This window comes from Geotrypetes seraphini, chromosome 16 (assembly GCF_902459505.1).
Source record: "Geotrypetes seraphini chromosome 16, aGeoSer1.1, whole genome shotgun sequence".
Lineage (NCBI taxonomy): Eukaryota > Metazoa > Chordata > Amphibia > Gymnophiona > Dermophiidae > Geotrypetes > Geotrypetes seraphini.
The window spans coordinates 17,956,365-17,977,372 of record NC_047099.1 but is presented as its reverse complement, the minus strand read 5'-3'; the positions used below and the strand labels follow the sequence as shown (position 1 = coordinate 17,977,372).

Sequence of the window (21,008 nt, the reverse complement as noted above, 5' to 3'; positions counted from 1 at the left end):
TGTTGTTCACCCTCTCCAAGGTAGGGAGAACGAGAGGGCACTCTCTAAAGTTGAAAGGGGATAGATTCTGTACAAACGTAAGGAAATTCTTCTTCATCCAGAGTGGTAGAAAGCTGGCATGCTCTTCCGGAGGCTGATATAGGGGAAAATATGCTCCAGGGATTCAAGACAAAGTTAGACAAGTTCCTGCTGAACAAGAATGGGCGCTGGTAGGGCTAATCTTGGTTAGGGTGCTGGTCTTTGACCAGAGGGCTGCCGCGTGAGAAGACTGCTGGGCATGATGGACCACTGGTCTGACATAGCAATGGCAATTCTTATGTTCTTATTTGATATAATCGCAAAATCCAAATCCAGTGTGATTTACATTAGCTAAAACATAAGTTAAAATAAAAAAATCCTTCAAACAGGACAATAAAAACTAGTTATAAAGACTAATACATTTGAAAAGGGAGGCAGAAAAAAAATGGCTTAAATACAATTCCAAAACAAATAAAAAAAGGGATGGATAAATGAGACAAGAGGTTGGGGAACATTACCCGCTTAATTTTTACTTGACAGTGTTCCTTGTCCAATATGAAGGTGTAAAATTTTGAGTGAATCAGTTGAATGAATCCTTGAACAGCCAACTTTTTAATAATAATAATAACAGCTTATATACCGCAATACCGTGAAGTTCTCTGCGGTTTACAAAAGATTACAAGAGGTACAAAATAAGTGAACTTAAGAGAAAAGAGAGTGAGTAATAGGTGAAGAAAACCGTTCATGAGAGTGGTGTACGGGTCAGTTGTCTAGGTACTTCAGGAATAGGTATGTTTTTAGGCACTTCCTGAATTCCTCGTACATAGTGGGTGAAAGCAATTGTTTTAGGTCTTTTCCCCATAATGCTGCTTGATGTGAGAGAAGGTGTTCGTGGTGTTTTTTTAGTTTGCAACCTCTGACTGGGGGGGGAAATGAAGTTCAGATGTGAGCTTCTCTTGTGTTTGTTGGTGAAGAAGGTGAAAAGGTCTGTTATGTATTTAGGGGCTAGACCATATAGTGCTTTGAAGCAGAGGCAGGCGAACTTAAACTTTACGCGTGCTTCTGTCGGTAGCCAATGCAACTGCCGGTAGTAAGGTGTCACGTGATCAAATTTCTTTAACCCGAAGATAAGTCTGACCGCTGCATTTTGCACTAGTTGCAGACGTCGCATATTCTTTTGGGAAATTGCTAAATAGGCGATGTTGCAGTAGTCAAGTTGACTTAGTACGAGGGATTGTACCAGGATTCTGAATGCTGACGTATCAAAATATGACTTAACGGATCTCAGTTTCCAGAGAGTGAAAAAACCCTTTCTAATTAAGGAGTCCACCTAGTCTTTCTTGGTTAGGCATTGATCCAGAGTTACACCCAGTATCTTCATGGTGGACTGAATAGGGTAACTAAGATCGTTGATGCACAGTGGGGTTTTGGTGTCACGCGGGTGAGGGGAAGCAATGAAAGAATTTCGTTTTTTCTGAATTAAGTTTAAGCATGAAGTCTGTCATCCATTGTTCCATCACATTTATTGCTTCTGTTGCCTTGGGAATGGTTTCCGAGATAGAGTTAGCAAATGAGATGATGATCGTAAAGTCATCTGCGTAACTGAATAGTTTTATCCCTAGCTGGGTTAACTGCATGCCCAATGAGGACATGTAGACATTGAAAAGTAGTGGGGATAGCGGTGACCCTTGTGGCATCCAGGTATCGGAGAGATCGTAGTTGAAACGTACCTGATAGGATGAGATGTTAGGAAGCCACGAAACCAGTTCAACACCTCATCCCTGATGCCAATGGCATCCAGGCATTGAAGCAATTTCCCATGGTCTATCAGATTGAAAGCAGAGCTTATATCGAATTGCATAATCAGGGCATTGTGGCCCCTGCTAAACAATAGGCGCAGATTGTCCAAGATAGCCGTGAACACTGTCTCCATACTGAATAAAGGTCTAAAACCGGATTGAGTTTCATGGAGGAGAGAGAACTGGTTGAGATATTCCATCAGTTGGGTGTGAACCAATCCCTCCATGATTTTTACAATAAGTGGGATGGATGCTATAGGTCTGTAGTTGGTAACTAGCGCTGATGGTTCCTTTCTATTTTTTAGGATTGGGGTTATTATTATGTGAACGTTGTTAGTGAGGAACTTCCCATTTTTTAGGTTATGGGCTAAGTAGTGTAGCAATGATAATTTAAATTCTAATGGCACCGCTTTCATAATTTCTGGGGGGCATGAGTCCAGGACGCAATAAGATTTAGAGTATTTGTTGTATAGTTTGGTGTAGTTATTCCATTCTAAGTCTTGAAAGGAACTCCAGATCATTTCTGCTGGTATTTCATTTTCTTGAGCGTTAGCTATTTGGTGGTCTCTGGGGACGTTTGTTAAACAGTTGTTTCTTAGGTTTTTAATTTTTGAATCAAAATGCAGCGCTAGGTCATTTGCAGAGGGTACATTAGAGTTGTGCACGGGCATGGTATAACGAGTGGTGTCAAATAGATTTGTGATCAGGTTGAACAGCTCTTTTGTATTGATTCCTTGTGAACCATTGCAAGATAAGTTGATTTTAGTAGAGTAGAATGCTTTACGTTTGTCTTTTATTAGTTGTTTGTAGGTTTTTATGTTGGCTCTCCATTTGTTGCGATCTGCCAATTCTCCTATTTTTTTCCAAGTACTTTCTAGTCGTTTAGCTAGTTATTTTGTTTTTAGGAGTTCGGTGTCAAACCATTTGTTATATTTATTTACATTGCATTTGCTATTACGTTTAGGGGCAATTTTATCTAGAATGGATGTGCTGGTTGTTGTCCAGTGATCCCAGAAATCGACTCCTTCTACTATCTCCGTTTGCAGTTCGTATTGAGACTTTTTAGGAGACTTTTGAACTTATTGAGTAATTTTTCTTCTCTTATGTTGAATGGAAGCGAGTTCCAAATTTGAGGGGCTGTAACAGAAAAGATCATATCCCTCCTTGAATAAATTAATTTTAACGAAGAGAGATTTTTCTTCCGATCTTAAGACGAGTGGGGAGGGTCAGTTGGGAAGTGCTGGTGTCCGGCTTCCCTGCTGGCCTCCCGCTGGTGTCCAGCTTCCCCCCTGGACTCCCGGCATCAATTTACCTAATTTCAGCAGCCTGCATGGGATCACTGGTGCTAGCGATTTTTGCAAACTGCCATAGGTCTTCAGAGCTGTTTGCTCTCTGCCACAGTCCCACCCCTCCTCTGAGGTCAGAGGCAGGATCGCGGCAGAGGAAACAGCTCCGAAGACCTATGGCAGTTTGCAAAAATCGCTAGCACCAGTGATCCTGTACAGGCTGCTGAAATTAGGTAAATTGATGCCGGGAGGCCAGGGGGAACACGTAGGCCATTGGGGGGGGGGGGGGGTGAAGTCCTTCGGGGGGGTTGGTACAGGCCTTCTGGGGGGACAGGCAGGCCTTCAGGGGTGGGGTGCAAGCTTTCATGGAGGTGCAGGCAGGCCTTCAGGGGTGGGGTGTAGGCCTTCGGGGAGCAGGCCTTCAGGGCATTACAAACCTTCAGGGGTGGGGGCTCTGGTATAGAAGTACATGGAGGGAGAGAGAAAAGGGGGGTCAAAGAGACGTGCATATGCCGGACTTTGGGGGGGAAAAATAATGGGTCTAAAAACAGAGGAGAGGGAGAGAGATGGTGGACAATGGGATTTAGGGATGAAAAGAACAGAAAGGGAGAGATGGTGGATCCTGGGGTGGTGGGGAAGGAGGGAGAGATGCTGGATAAAAGGGTAGTTGAGAAAAGGTGGATCTGTGGATGGAGATGAAAAAAAGGAAAGATGCCAGACTTCCAGGGGAGGGAAAGGAAACGGAAGGGGAGTACAGAGATTGATGGTTAGCACGGAGAAAGAAGGAGACCATGGCAAGCAAGTTATCTGAAGACAACCAGAGCCTGGGACTAACAAGATTTGAATAATAACCAGACAACAAATGGTAGAAAAAATTTTATTTTCTGTTTTGTGATTACAATATGTCATATTTGAAAAGTATATCCTACTGGTGTTAGACCGCAAACGTGAGCTAGGATTTAACAAAGAGAGGAAAAGTCTTTTTTTGTTTGTTTATTGTGGCTAGAAGAAGGTAAAAGGGGTGAAGAGGCTATAAAAGGGGTGAAGAGGCTATAAAATAAACCTACCAGGATGTTAAAAAAACACGCAATTGGGCAGAAAAATTTAATCAAATTGAAAAATCGAATCAAATTTTTTTTCCCTGAATCGGGCAGCACTAGAAGGCAGCCTGCTCAACCAGTCGAACTGCTTCAAAGAAACAGCAACAACAACAACAACAACAGAAAGCAGGGCTCTTGGGCTGAGGATTCTCCAAACCTCCTGAAGGCCCAAACAGTACTTATCTGAATTTGATTGGCTGAGCAGCTTCTGCCTGTTGCCTGCTCAGCTAATTAAATTCAGAGCAGTGCCCTCAGGGCCTTTATGGGGTGGGGCAAATCTTTCCTTGAAGGCCCTGACTACATGCCACTGATGAGCAGGGAGTCTCAATTGTTACTTGGATATTTTGTTGGAAAATGCCCCTCCACATCTTTTTCAGAAATATTTTCCCAATTAAATGGTCCTTTATGTTCAGGTCAGGCCTCAGCAGAATAATATAGCACTTGGGAATGATTATACAGCCCAGAGGTGTTTTTCACTGAGCTTAGGCACCCTACAGGTGCATAAAAAACTGGCACTATTTAGGGAATCTGAGACAATATGTTTGCATCACTGAATATTCTGTCTTATTCCAATTTTCTTCTAACAGAGAGCTTTATCCATCATGGAAGAAATCATAATGGCACCAGATTGGTAAACTCAACTACTTTCAACAACTCTGACATTGAATTCTCATCTGTGTAGAAGTGGCATGAAGAAAAAGGTCAAACAAACCATTTAATCACCTTCGACATTAATAGGAAGAGAAATTATGGATCATCATTTAGGTTTCTTAGAAAAAATTTTCCCAGTTAAATGACCCTTTGTGTTCAGGTCAGGCCTTAACAAAATAATATAGCACTTTGGTAAAAAAATACAACCCAACAGTCCAGCACTGGAAGCCAGGATGGCAAATATTTCCACAGCCACCATGTATTTGCCTTTGGTGCTCAGGTAGGCTGGATGAAGGAAACCCAGACACTGCAGAACACCAGCATGCTGAAAGTGATAAGCTGTGCCTCATTAAAACTGTCAGGCAACTTCCTTGCTAGGAAAGCCACAATAAAACTTAGAAGAGCCAAAAAACCAACATACCCAATCACACTATAAAATGCAATAGTGGACCCCTCGTTACACTATAGAATCATCTTCCCTTTTTCAGACTGTGTATCATAATCTTGGAATGGAGGAGAGATAAGCAGCCATGCAGTGCATATAACAATTTCACCTGAGGAGCAGAGAAGGACTACATAGTTGGAGACTCTTGTCCCAACCCATTTGCTTAGCTTGCTGTTTGGCTTGGTAGCTTTGAAGGCAAGGAGAACTGTGATGGTCTTTGCCAGCACTGAAGAAATTGCAGTTCCAAAAATAATCCCAAAAGACACTTGTCGGAGCAGACAGTTCACTCTTCCAGTACGGCCAATAAATAACATGGGACATAAGAAAGATAGAATGAGAGAGGTGAGGAGGATGTAGCTGAGATCCCGGTTATTGGCCTTCACCACAGGAGTGTCTCGATATTTAATAAAGATTCCAAGTATTGTAGCTGTGATGATGGAGAAGAGAACAGCAATGGAAGCCATAGCTGCTCCCAAAAGATCATCATAGGACAGGAACTCTATGACTCTGGGGAGACACTGATCCTTCTTCTCACTTGGCCATTGATCTTCAGGGCACTTCACACAGTTCTCTGCATCTGTGGAAGATAGAGTATGTTAACTATTATAGTTTTCACCCTGATATAGGCTCACTTATATTCACTTATACTTGGGAACAGTCCATACAATGTAGAAAATCTTCACTTTACCCAAGTCACAGCAAAAGGTTATATTGATTTCAATACGGTCTCACAAATCACACACAATGACCTCAGCAGCAACACTCACTGCTCTAATACTTTCATAGCAGCACTCCTTATGTGCTCAATCATCATTGTTCAATAATCTTAGATTTCAATGTTGTTTTAATTTCTATAAACTTTATTTGAGCATTATTTATAAGTTAATATTTTAAGCATAATTTATGCATTTTTAATATTTAAGAATAAAAGAACATAAGATTTGCTGCTGCTGGGTCAGACCAGTGATCTATCATGCCCAGCAGTCCGCTCACGCAACGGCCATTAGGTCAAAGACCAGTGCCCTGTTTGAGTCTAGCCTTACTTGCGTATGTTCTGTTCCAGTAGGAACTTATCCAACCTTGTCTTGAATCCCTGAAGGATGTTTTCCTGTATAACAGCCTCCAGGAGAGCATTCCAGATCTCTACCACTCTCTGGGTGAAGAAGAATTTCCTTTCGTTTGTATGGAATCTTTTCCCTTCAAACGTTAGCAAGTGCCCTCTCGTTCTCTTCATCTTGGAGAGGGTGAACAATCGCTCTGTCTCTACTAAGTCAATTCCCTTCAATATCTTGAATGTTTCGATCATATCCCCTCTCAGTCTTTTCTTTTCAAGGGAGAAGAGACCCAGTTTCTCTAGCCTCTCATTGTACGGCAATTCCCCCAGTCCCTTAACCATTTTTGTCGCTCTCCTCTGGACCCTTTCAAGTAGTACTATGTCCATTTTCATGTATGGCGACCAGTGTTGGATGCAGTATTCCAGGTGGGGGTGTACCATGGCCCAGTATAACGGCATGATAACCTTTTCAGATCTGTTCGTGATCCCCTTCTTAATCATTCCTAGCATTGTTTGCTCTTTTCACCGCCGCCACTCATTGCGTGAACGGTTTCATTGACTTGTCTACAAGTACTCCCAAGTCTCTTTCTTGGGGGTTCTCTCTGAGTATAGCACCGGACATCCTGTATTCGTGCTTATGATTTTTGTTACCGACATGCATCACCTTGCACTTATCCACATTGAACCTCATTTGCCATTTTGCAGCCCATTCCTCAAGTGTATTTATGTCTCTTTGTAGGTCTTAGCAATTCTTCTGTGTCCTCACTACTCTGAATAACTTCGTATCGTCCGCAAATTTAATCACCTCACTCGTCATACCACTTTCTAGATCATTTATAAATATGTTGAAGAGCCCAGGCCCGAGCACCGAACCCTGAGGCACTCCACTCGTGATGCTTTTCCAGTCCGAGTATTGCCCATTCACCCCAACTCTTTGTTTCCTATCCACCAACCAATTTTTAATCCATGCGAGTATATCACCTTTGATTTCATGATTCGCAATTTTTCAAAGTAGACGTTCATGCGGAACCTTGTCAAACACCTTCTGAAAATCTAGATAGACAATGTCGACCTGGTCACCCTTGTCTATCTGCCCATTTACTCCTTCGAAGAAGTGCAGTAAGTTTCTCAAGCAAGATCATCCTTTGCTGAAGCTGTGCTGGTTGGTCCTCATCAGTTTGTGTCCCTCAAGGTGATCGATGATGCGGTCCTTTATCAGCACCTCTACCATCTTTTCCGGTACCGAAGTCAGACTCACCAGTCTGTAGTTTCACGGATCTCCCTTCGAAACTTTCTTGAAGATCAGTGTAACATTCGCCACTTTATAGTCTTCTGGAATCTTTCCTGATTTGATTGACAGATTTGCTATTAGTTGGAGCAGTTCAGCTATAATAATAATAATAATAACAGTTTATATACCGCAGTACCGTGAAGTTCAATGCGGTTTACAAAAGATTAAACGAAGGTACAAATTGATTGAACTTAAGAGAGGTGGAAGAAAATGGTTAATAGGTCAAGAAAACCATTATTGAGGAGAAAGAGATGTACGGGTCAGTTGTCTAGATACTTCAGTAACAGGTATATTTTTAGACGCTTCTTGAATTCCTCATAAGTAGTGGGCAAAAGCAATTGTTCATAATGCTGCTTGATATGAGAGAAGGTGTTCATGGTGTTTTTTCAGTTTACAACCTATAACTGGGGGGAAACGAAGTTTGAATGTGAGCTTCTCTTGTGTCTGTTGGCTGAGAAGGAGAAAAGGTCAATTATGTATTTAAGGGCTAGTCCATATAGTACTTTAAAGCAGAGGCAGGTGAACTTAAACTTTACACATGCTTCCATCGGTAGCCAATGCAACTGCCGGTAGTAGGGTGTCACGTGATCAAATTTCTTTAACCCGAAGATTAGTCTGACCGCTACATTTTGCATTAATTGTAAACGTCGCATATTCTTTTGGGAAATTGCTAAATAGGCAATGTTACAGTAGTCAAGTTGACTTAGTACAAGGGATTGAACCAGGGTTTTTAATGTTGACATGTCGAAATATGATTTAATGGATCTAAGTTTCCAGAGAGTGAAAAAACCCTTTCTGATTAAGGGGTCAACCTGGTCTTTCATGGTTAGGCATTGATCCAGAGTTACACCCAGTATCTTCATGGTGGACTGAATAGGGTAACTAAGTTCAATGATGCATAGTGGTGTTTTGGTAATTCACCCGAGGGCAATCAGTTCCTTGATTACCCTCGAATGGATGCCGCCCGGTCCCGGAGATTTATCCTTCTTAAGCCTATCAATCTGTCTGTATACCTCTTCTAGACTAATCATCGACCCTGTCAGTTTCCCGTCTTCATTTCCTGTGTATAGCCTGTTGACTTCTGGTATTTTGGATATATCCTCTTCGGTAAATACAGACGCATAAAATGTGTTCAGTTTGTTGGCGATGGCTTTGTCCTCTTTTAGTACTCCCTTTATTCCATGGTCATCTAACACCCCCATTGCTTCCTTCGTGGGCCGTTTCCCCTTAATATATCGAAAGAATGGCTTAAAATATGGAATTGCTTTGATGTTGTTATGGAATTGCTTTTTCCAGTTATCTTCTGTTTTTGTCTTTTTCCATTCCTTAAATAAAGTCTTCTTGTTTCTGATCGCTTCCTTCACCACTACAGTGAGCCATGCAGGTTCATTGTTCTTCTTCCTCTTGGAACCCTTGTTGATACGCAGTAAATATAAATTTTGCGCCTCTGTGTCTGAGTCCTTATAAAGGGACCATGCTTGCTCTAGCGCGGAGGTAGGGAACTCCGGTCCTCGAGAGCCATATTCCAGTCAGGTTTTCAGGATTTCCCCAATGAATATGCATTGAAAGCAGTGCATGCAAAAAGATCTCATGCATATTGATTGGGGAAATCCTGAAAACCCGAAAGGCTCTCGAGGACTGGAGTTCACTACCCCTGCTCTAGCGTATTTACAGTGCTTATCCTCTTCCTAATCTTTTTCCTCACCATGATTCTCATCCCTTCATAGTTCCCTTTTCGGAACTTCAATGCCGTGGCCGTCGTTCTGGATCAATTATTTGTTCCTGTGTCTAGGCTGAAGTGGATTATGTTGTGATCACTGTTTCCCAGAGTCCCTTCTATTTCTATACCTTGTGCCGATCCTCTAAGTCCATTTAGAACTAAGCCTAGAATTGCATTTCCTCTCGTATTTCAATTTACAACTTTCAAAAATCTGCTATAGAACCAGCTTTATACTAATCTTAAAGCTGTTAACTTTTATGGTCTGGGGAAACTAGATCCAACATGTTTCACCATTAAAGCTTTAACAAGGATCCTCCTAGAGCCGTCCAATGCGATCAAGCTCGCAAGATTTACACAAGTCTTGTGAGTTTAACGGCATGGGACAGCTCTGGGAGGATCCTTGATAAAGCTTTAAAGGTGAAACATGTTGGATTTGGTCTCCCCAGACCATAAAAGTTAACAGCTTTAAGATTAGTATAAAGCTGGTTAGTAGTATAATGGGTACACCTCATGTCAAAATGATTGACAGCTGTCAGAGATAAGGATCGATCAATCGGCATTCACTTCCGGGTTAAGCCCTGCCCACTCTCTGTCCAAAACCCACCCATTTTTACCAAAACCCCGCCCATGCCCCACCCACTCCACGCCCCACTTATACCCCGCCCATACCATGCTCACTTTTCCCATACCCCTGCCCAGGCCCCACCCCCCCATGCCCCCTCCCTCCCATTCCCCTCCCACTCTCTGCCCATGCCCTGCCCCATCCATAGGAATGAATGGTGGTGGCCCCTCCCCATGCCCCACCCCCATGCCACCGGAAATACACTTTCTGATGACATAACCGGAAATAGGGGGCGTGTTTGACCCTGGAAATACGCTTTCTGATAACATCACCGGAAATGGGAGTGCCTGCCCTACCGGAAATGTACATTCTGATGACGTTGGTGGAAATAGGGTAAATGAAGTGCTGGAAATGCGCTTTTCTGACCACATAGGCGGAAACAGGGTAAATGAAGAGCCAGAAATGAGCATTTCTGATGAGATGGAAATGCATAATCTGATGATTTTACCAGAAACAGACTTAGTCAAAACCCTGGAAATGATGTAGCCAGAAAAAGAAGTATCTTTATTTTAACAGTTTTTTAATTAAAAGACTGGTTTTAAGAGCTCATGGATAGAGCAGATCACAAAACAAAAGACATTCACAAAATCTTTCCTGTTTTTTAAAACCAGACCGGTGCAGAAACAACTTAGAAAAGGCTGCATTTTTTTTTCTTTTCTGTTTTTAACACACTTTCAGTAGGATTTCTGACTTAATGGTTAATGGACAGCTCCCCTATTGTCATGGTAACAGCTGATAAGCCCCTTGCAGCCCACTGATAAAGCCAAGGGGGGAGAGGGGGAGATGTGCTTAAACATGTTTGAACATGTCCCGGCCCCCTGGTGTTGTCTTTAAAAATCTGAAAAAAAAACCAACTGTCACCTAACAGGGGTCTGTTAAAAGGCAGTTTTAAGACCTATTTTTTTATTTAGAGCTATGTTGACAGAGCTGAATGGAACATGAAAGAATCTTTATTGAAGCAAATTTATAATGATCCATATGCGGCAGGAAGCTATGGAGGCATTAACCCTCTACTTCAAGCGGCTAAAAAGAACAATATTACAGTCCGGAGAAAAGACGTAGTGAACTGGGTCACCGGTCAAAACGCATACAATTTACACAGACCAGCTAGAATCCATTTTAAAAGAAATAAAACAATGGTGTCAGAAGTTGATAGCCAGTGGCAAAGTGACTTATTCGACATGTCAGCCTTTGCCCGTTATAACAACGGTTACAAATACATCTTAACGGTAATAGATATCCTGTCAAAATATGCATGGGTTGTGAGTTTAAAAACAAAAACCGGTCACGAAGTTACCAAAGCCTTTGAAACAATATTTAATTTAGGGCGTACACCTAAAAAACTTCAAACAGACAAGGGTAAATAATTTTTAAATAAGTTTCTGAAGAATTTATTAAAACAAAAAGGTGTTAGCCATTTTGTGACTCATAATGATGTTAAAGCAGCTGTAGTGGAAAGATTTAACAGGACTGTAAAATCCAAAATGTGGAGGTATTTTCAGCCCATAATACCTTTACTTATCAAGACGTCCTACAGGCTATAGTGCAAAGGTATAATTATACTTTTCACAGAACGATACAGGTGAGACCTGTAGATGTGACACCCTCAAACTCTTTGCAGATTTGGAAAACAGTCTATGGCAGTAACATCAAACGTGATCCCACTCAGTGGCGTACTAAGGGGGGGCAGTCCGCCCAGGGTGCAAGCCCTGAGGAGGTGCTCCAGGTCCGGCTCCCCCCCTGCGCTGGGTGTCGCGTCTGGAAACAGCCTGCACAAGATCGTGATGACAGCGATCTTTGTCTGCTTTGGCTGTTTCCTCCGCCGCAGTCCCACCCCTCCTCTGATGTCAGAGGAGGGGCGGAACCGCGGCAGAGGAAACAGCCGAAGCAGGCAAAGATCGCTGGCATCGCGATCTTGTGCAGGCTGTTTCCCCAGGTAAATGGTACGGGGAGGTCAGGGGGGATGAGCAGTCCTTCGTGGTCGTGGTGGTGGTGGGGGCGAGTGGTCCTTTGGAGGGGGCAGCAGGCCTTCAGGGTGGGGAGGGCAGGCAGGCCTTGTGGGGGGAGGAGACAGGCCTTCGGGGGGGACAGGCCTTCAAAGAGGGGTGCAGGCCTTTGGGGGGACAGGCCTTCAAAGGGGACAAGCAGGCAGGCCTTCAAGGGGGGGGACAGGCCTTCAAGGGGGGTGCAGGCCTTCGGAGGGGTGCAGGCCTTCGGGGGAGACAGGCCTTCAAGGGGGATAGGCAGGCAGGCCTCAAGGGGAGAATGGCCTTCAAGGGGGGTGCAGGCCTTCGGGGGTACAGGCAGGCAGGCCTTCAAGGGGGGGACAGGTCTTCAGGGGGGGTGAAGGCCTTTGGGGGGGACAGGCCTTCAAGGGGGACAGGCATGCAGGCCTTCAAGAGGGAGGGCAGGCCTTCAAGGGGAACAGGCAGGCAGGCCTTCGGGGGGATGCAGGCCTTCGGGGGGACAGGCGGGCCTTCAAGGGGGGGGGACAGGCCTTCAAGGGGGGGGGAGAGGCCTTCAGGGGAGGGGGGGCCCTGGTGTAGAAGTACACGGAGGGAAAGGGGAGGGATTCAAAGAGACGAGCATATGCCGGACTTTGGGTGGGAAGAAATAATGGGTCTGAAAATAGAGGAGAGGGAGAGAGATGATGGACCATGGGTTTTAGGGAGGGAAGGAACAGAAAGGGAGAGAAGTTGGACACAAGGGATGGTATTGATAGAGTACTGGTTAGGAGAGTAGTTGGGAAAAGAAAGGGAGAGATGGTGGACCCTGGGGTGGTGGGGAAGGCGGGAGATCTGCTGGATGAAAAGGTAATTAAGAAAAGGTGGATCTGTGGAGGGAGACAAAAAAAAGGAAAGATGCTAGACATCTGGGGGAGGGGAGGGAAACGGAAGGGGAGGACAGAGATGGCAGATGGATAGTTAGCACGGAGAAAGAAGAAAGAAGGAGACCCTTGCAAGCAAGTTATCAGAAGACAACCAGAGCCTTGGACCAACAAGATTTGAAAAATAACCAGACAACAAAAGGTAGAAAAACTAATTTTATTTTCTGTTTTGTGATTACAATATGTCAGATTTGAAATGTGTATCCTGCCAGAGCTGGTGTTAGACCACAAACGTGAGCTAGGATTTAACAGAGAGAGGAAAAGTCCTTTTTGTTTCTTTATTTTATTTACACCACAGCGCCAGTGTGGTTAGGAGAAGCCAAAGGGGGGTGAAAAAGCTATAAAATAAACCCACCAGGATGTTTGAAAAAACACCCAATTGGGCAGGAAAATCGAATCGATAAACCAATTCAATAGGCTGAATCGAATCAAAAATATATATATATTTTTTTTTGAATTGGGCAGCACTAGTTTGTGCTACTGTCTTAGATTTTAGGACCTGGGATTGGGGAGAGATGGCATTCTCAGTAATTTATAATGCAAGTGAAACCAGGATTTGGTCAGACTTTTGAAGGGTCTGCAGAAGAAAAATATTGTATAGGCTGGGGACATGAGACATCAGGAAATGGGAACTTTTCTACCTTCTATTTTTGTGAATGACAAGGCTGAGGATGTCAAAGAGTTCAGTTAAAATATGTGCTTTATAAGAAAATATAATAATGTGTTTTATAAAGTTTATAGCATTGCTGGTCTACCCGGTAAGGTGTTCCTAGTGGTGGTGGTGGCAGCGTGTCAATGTGTTGAGAGGAAGAGGTGGTCTGGGAAATTCTGCTGAGCAAACTACGGGCCCATTTCCACCCCCCAGTTAGTCCACTCCACTCAACTGGTTCACACATTGAGTGGGTCTTTGGGTGTTGTTTTGGAATCTCTTCCAGTGGTTTGTCAGTATCTCCTTCTGGTCCAAGGAAGGAAACTTTGTTAACCTTAGCATTGACCTTCAGAATATGTTTGTAACAGCGCTGCTTGTGTGGCATTAGGCTATGTAGTGATCGTAAGAAAAAAACAGACCTTTGCACATTTTTGCACTATATGGTGGGTGTATGAGGAGATTCGCATTTCCTGCACAGCTAAATCCGTGTGAAGTTACCTTGTGCTGTATTTGACATCTAGCAAGGTCTCTGTTTGGAAGGAAAGATCTAAACTTAAAAATGAAGTGGCCAGAAGTTATGGTAAAAGCAGATAGTGTAGCTGGTTTTAAGAAAGATTAGGACTAATTCCTGGAGTAAAAGTCCATAATCTGTTATTAAGATATGGGATATGTGTCTGCTTGCCCTGGATCGGTAGCATGGAATGTTGCTACTCTTTGGGTTTTGACCAGGTATTAGTGACCTGGATTGGCTACCATGAAAATGGGCCCTGGGCATGATGGACCATTGGTCTGACCCAGTTAGGCTATTCTTATGTTATGTTCTCATCTGTAGGGGCCTTTGTTTTCACTTCTTATTTTAATGTATTTTTTTTCTGGGAACTTATCAGTGCTTTTTATAATGGGAACAAAAATGGAAGAGAATTAATGTGTGGAATGAGGGTGTAACTAATTTCTTCAGCTAAATAATTCAATCCACCTCAACCAGACATAGGAGAACTCACGCACCATTCACACACCCTCCAACCAAAAACGTCAAAAGAAAAAAACTGTTCGACAACCTCCTAGCCATTCGAGCTGCAACACTCGACCCCCAACTCTATAACCTATTGACCTCGACCACAGACTACAAAATCTTCAAAAAGAAATAAAAACCCTTCTATTCAAAAAACACATAAAACTGAACTAACACAATCAGAACTGTCCCAAGCATCACCTGCAACTACTCCATATGTACTTCTGATGTCATGACAATTCAGACATAATTTATGTTATGTTATGTTTGGAATAATGGTTACATATATGAGGTTCAATAAAAGAAAATTTTTACTGCCTGTTTCTATTCTGACCATTTATTCCGTTTCATGGTCATTACAAAAATATTTTTTTACATAGGGGTCAAAAAATGATGGGCCCCGGGTGCCACATACGCCACTGATCCCACTAAGGATCTCTTAAAGAAAGGAGACCATGTGAGGCTATCAAAAGTTAAAGGAAAATTTGAGAAAGGTTACGAGCAAACATGGACGGATGAGATATTTATAATAAAAGATGTTTTAAACAGGGGTCAGCGAACAACATACAAGATACAGAATTACGATAGCGAAGCTATACAAGGTTCTTTTTATCCTGAAGAATTACTAAAAGTCAAGCCTCTACATGACAGAATATACCGTATCGAAAAGGTTCTAAAGGTAAAAGGGGGGGGAGGGGTTACAACAAAATTTGTCTCGTGAAATGGAAGGGTGGCCTGATAAATTTAACAGTTGGGTGAAGGCCTCAAAGATTCAAGACATCTGATTTTGTCTTTTGAAGCAGCACAGAGAGAGAAAGAGAAAAAAAAAGAATGACGGTGGCTTTTATATCACATTGCCTAGCAATGCTTCTGCAGCTATGTTTCCCCATAATACCAGCTCTAATTTTACCATACAAATAGCGAGGCCTTTGGACTTACAGGGGCCGTGGGAAGTGGGGCTGGTGGAAATACAATACCCACATATTTTGGAAAATATTAAGGAAGACATAAAGTACGTTGTCACCTCTGGAGAAGGAAATGTACACCAATTTACAATCCAGAGAGGATATTATGCGACCATGGGGAGGTTATTGGAAACCATAAATCATGACATTAGAAGCGTCTATGAGTCTGAAAGACCGCCGAGAATCAAATATGACCCCAATACGTGAAGAATTCATGTAAAATCAGAGGATAAGTCTGTTTTTTCTGCAGGGGGTGATTTGGCAACCATTTTGGGGGTAAAGGCTAATGTTAATACAAGGTATTCTCATTTCCCAGCAAATATCAAGGCCGGCTTTAATACCCACTATGTGTACACCGATATTGTAGAGCACAAGTTAGTAGATGACCATTTTGTACAACTGTTGCGCTGTGTTCCAGCTCTAGGGTCAGCGGATAAGTTTATCACCCTTACGTATGATAAACTGCACTATGTACCTGTGAACAAACAGCACATCGACACCATCACATTTGAAATGCAGACGGATCAGAACAGGAACATCTCATTTCGTTATGGGAAGGTGATCCTTGAGCTTCACCTGCGACTCAGGAAGACTGTTGTGTTTTAAAATGTTGGTGTCTAAAGATTACGGAAACCCCCAAAGCAAACAAAAATTATTACACAGCACAAACCGGTTATGGACTTTCAGGATATCATGGGGCCCTTGTCATGTACGGTGCTGGTGTAGGTGGCGTATTTCGTAGTCTCTTTAGAAAAGCAATACTGCTATTGAGAAGGGGTTTTGAAATTATTAAACCACATGTGAAAGGAACCGCAAAAAACTTATCTAAAGATGTCATGGGCCATGTCGCAACTACCGTTCTAAATAAAATAAACCATTCCGCAGAGCAGGCGGAGTCAGGACTGGCTGTGGTTAGACGTGCTGTTAAAAGAAAGAGGACCCATCCTCAAGAGATTCTGCAAGGACCTCCAAAATCTTTTAAAAGAAAGAAACCCCAAGGTAACAAATCGCAGAAGCTATCCAGGGAAGGGCCCGTTCTATGAAACGTAATATATTCTAAAAAAAACCATGGCTTTTGTACACAATGGCTCTGAAGAATGCGTTAAATCAGAACTAGATCTGTTTGAGCTATCCCCGACCCAAACCAGTATCGAAAAAAGCATTTATGTGGAAATATCACCATTATTAGATTTATCGGAAACAGCATCTTTGGACTTCTACATAGCGGGGCACGGTGAAGACTACATTGATTGAAACAACACGCTCCTGCATCTGACCTGTAAAATTGTGAAAGAAGATGGTTCAGACATTGATGCAGCCGCCAAAGTAGCCCTGGTAAACTACCTGATTGTGTCTATTTTTAGCAAATTGGATGTTACCCTGGGAGACCAGCTGATTAGTCAGAGTAATAACTGCTACCCCTACAGAGCCCTCATAGAGCTGATCCTCAATTACGGTGAAGGAGCCCTCAAATCACAGTTCACAAGCGGCCTGTTTTATAAGGATACAGCCGAACATCACGACGTTAGAGATATAGGTGTATGTAATGTGGGTTTTACCGAAAGGGCTCACTTTACAGCATCTAGCCACAAGGTGGAACTGTTGAGACATTTACACAGCGATCTATTTTTTCAAGAAAAGCTACTCATCAATGGCGTAGATCTTAAAATAAAACTGTCTCGTAACAAAAACTCTTTCTGTTTAATGAGTGGTGATGCTGACCAAAATTATAAACTCCTTATCCTAAACGCAGCCCTCTTTGTAAAGAGAGTTAAAGTGGCCCCTGGAGTGCGTTTGGGACATGCTGAAGCTCTACCGAAAGCTAATGCCAAGTATGCGATAGACGGTGTGGGGTTGAAGGTGTTTAGCATACCGGCTGGCGCCCATGTGACTAATCAGGAAAATCTCTTTTTGGGGCAGTTACCAAAGCTCATCGTGTTGGGCTTTGTGGATAATGACGCTTTCAGTGGTAATTATTCTAAAAACCCTTTCAATTTTAAACATTACGATATTAATTTTGCAGCTATGTATGTAGATGGTGAACAAGTACCCGGAAAACCTCTACAACCCGACTTTGAAAATGGAAATTGTGTGAGAGAATATATGCAACTTATTCAAGTGACTGGTAAACACCTGAAAGACAACGTCCTCCTGGTTGATCGTCAGGAGTTTTACAAAGGTTATATGTTGCTAGCCTTTGACCTATCGCAGGACCAGGAGTGCAATGACCACTACTCGCTGATCAAAACCGGTAACCTGCGGACTGAAATACGTTTTGCCAGAGCTTTACCTCACACTGTGAACATGATTGTGTATGGGGTTTTCGACAACGTGATAGAAGTTAATCATAGAAGGAATGTTCTTTTTGACCATTCTTGAACATGAACACCATAGAGATCTTCTGTGTTTTAAAGAAGGACTCCTGTATTGCAGAATCTTTTTTAGATGTACTGCCCAGTGACTGGTTAACAGGATTAGAAATACCAAGGAAACCCGTGGGAATTGTCGTGAACACACACCCACACAACCTACCGGGTGAACACTGGTTGGCCCTCTATATGACTGAGGACGGGACAGGAGAATTTTTTGATTCTTACGGACAACCACCGGATAGTTTATTCTTTCTTAACAGCATTATAAACTTTTTCAATAAACACTGTAAGGCCATATTATATCATAACAAACAGTTACAGCACCCTGAGGCCTGTGGCTCTGTCTGAGGCCTGTGGCTTTCACTGTGGTTTTTTTTTTTTTTTACAACATCGCTGTAAAGGGCAACCTTTTGAAAATATTTTAGAAATGTATTCTGAAGATTTAATGCAAAATGATGAAATGGTACTGAAATTAAAAAAAAATAAAAAACAAGTTTTGTGTAGACCTTTTCAAAACCCGTTTCATACTCCCCAGGGTTCTATTTCCTACCATGAATGTCATGCTGCTTCTAAATAAAAAAAGTAAACCTTAAAATCAAAATGTCTGCAGTCTTTTATTTTCATTTTTAAAAAGCATTATTTTATTGAAGATTGTTTTTATACACTCAGCCACCGGTAACTGGGTAATAATTTACGTCTTTTATGAGGCAGGAGTTCTTTGGTCTTGGCAGATTTCGTATATAGTTCAGGAACCTTCATAGCTGGGTTCTCCTTGAGGCGTAACAGTACATCTCTGTTGGCTGCATTACCCACAACCGAGGAAGGCATATTTAATTCAGCTAGGGTTTAAGAACATAAGAATATAAGAAGTTGCCTCCAGACCAGAAGTCCATCCCGCCCGGCGGTCTGCTCCCGCGGCGGCCCATCAGGTCCGTGACCTGTGAAGTGGTTTCTGACCACTTCTATAACCTACCTCAAGTTCTATCTGTACCCCTCTATCCCCTTTTCCTCCAGGAACCTATCCAAACCCTCCTTGAACCTCTGTACAGATTTCTTGCATGAACTCCACCCAGCTTAGGGGCCTTCTTTGCTCTGAAAGAGCATGGGTCTGCGTAACACTGCGAATGAGTTCGAGCAGGTTAGAACCACTGATAGGTTTTCCTTGGTATACAAACGTACCATTTCCCTTCCAGGATGCAACACTTTTGTTTTTTGACACTTTGTTAAGCAGGACTTCGGCATTTTTCCTATAGTGCATGTTGATGCTGTTTAACACTTCTTGAACCACAGAGAGGGGATTGTTGAAGTATCAACCAGTTCCTGTAGATACACATTTAGCTTTTCTTTTTCCATATCCCTTTGTCTGCTCAACACGAGATAGCGTTGTAACACTTCTGAGTAACGTTTAACTTTTTCATGGTCAGACATACCTAAGGTGACCATTTATTTTTTTCATCAAAAGTGGACATCTATTAATTCTCAGTCCCGCCCCCAATCCCGCCCTAGCCCCGCCCCAATCCCACCCTAGCCCTACCCCCAATCCCACCCTAGCCCCGCCCCCCCAATCCCGCCCCCAATTTATTCCATTCATTTTTCATGTACACATAATATCTTCATATTAATTCATAATGGTAACCTTAAAATAAAAAAAAACTACAAAGCACACTATACGCAGAGAAAATGTTAATTATCATTTATAGTTGGGGGGTTTCAAAGATGTCATAGTAACATAGTAACATAGTAAATGACGGCAGATAAAGACCCAAATGGTCCATCCAGTCTGCCCAACCTGATTCAATTTAAATTTTTTTATTTTTTTTATTTTTTTCTTCTTAGCTATTTCTGGGCAAGAATCCAAAGCTTTACCCGGTACTGTGCTTGGGTTCCAACTGCCAAAATCTCTGTTAAGACTTACTCCAGCCCATCTACACCCTCCCAGCCATTGAGGCCCTCCCCTGCCCATCCTCCACCACACGGCCATACACAGACACAGACCTGCAAGTCTGTCAAGGCAAATGACTTTAAAATATGCAATGTCACCTCAGTAACTATAGAAAAATAGACAAATATAGTGCAAAATATAGACAGCAGATATAAATTCTCAAAACTGACACGTTTTGATCACTAAATTGAAAATAAAATCATTTTTCCTGCCTTTGCTGTCTGATGATTTCATGAGTCTCTTGTTGCATTTCCTTCAGACTGTGCATCCTTTCTTTCATTTCTTTCTTTCTGCACTCAGACCCAACAATTGTCCCTTTCTATTCCCTCCCTCCTTCCTTCCTATCTCCTCAGTGCCTCCTTCCTATGTCCTTAGTGCCCCTTAATGTCCTTGGTTCCTCCTTCCTATGTCCCCATCACTGCCTTCCAGTCTTTGTCTCCACCCCCTCCCCTATGCTCTGGCATCTCTCTTCTCCTTTCCTTCCTTCCTTCCCACTCCACCCCATGATCTGGCATCTCTATCTCCTTCCGATCTCTCTCCTCTCCTTCCATCTCCCCCTCCCACTCCATTATCTGGCATCTCTTTTTCCTTTCTCTCCTTCCTTCCTCCTGGTCTGGCATCTGTCTCCTCCCCCTCCCCCATATACCCTGAAATCTCCCCACCCCCCCTCCATGGTCTGAAAGCTCATTTCCTTTTTCTCCCTCCCATGGTCTTGGCATCTCTTTTCTCTCCTCTCCCTTCCCTGGTCTTCCTTTTCCCCTCTCTCTTCTCAGTTGAGTGCAGCAGCAGCACTTCTCTTCCCCTATCCCCAATTTGGTGCAGTAGCAGCTTTTCTCTTCCCCTCTCCCCCCCCCTTGGGTGCAACAGCAGTAGCTTTTCTCTTCCCCCCTCCCCCCTTGGGTGCAGCAGCAGCATGTTTTCTATTCCCCCCTCCCCCCCTTGGGTGCAACAGCATCATTTCTCTTCCCATCCCTCCCATTGGCAGTCACAAGTTTCCCTCCATCGCTGACCTATCTTCCATAAGTCAGCGATGGAGGGAAGCTTACAACTTGCTTCGGGCCTTCCTCGTTGCCGGGTCCTGCCTTTGCGGAAACAGAAAGTAGTCAGGAGTCAGACCCAGCAGCGAGGAAGGCCCGAAGCAAGTTGTAAGCTTCCCTCTGTGTCTCGCTTAGCTTATACTTGAGGAGAAAGACTA

The 21,008-nt window shown here is 43.0% G+C and overlaps 1 pseudogene; it reads right to left on the bottom strand.

The window, feature by feature from the left end:
• Positions 1–4,771: 4,771 nt before the first annotated feature.
• The window catches only part of LOC117349759, a 61,014-nt pseudogene continuing 44,777 nt past the window's right edge, over positions 4,772–21,008 (bottom strand).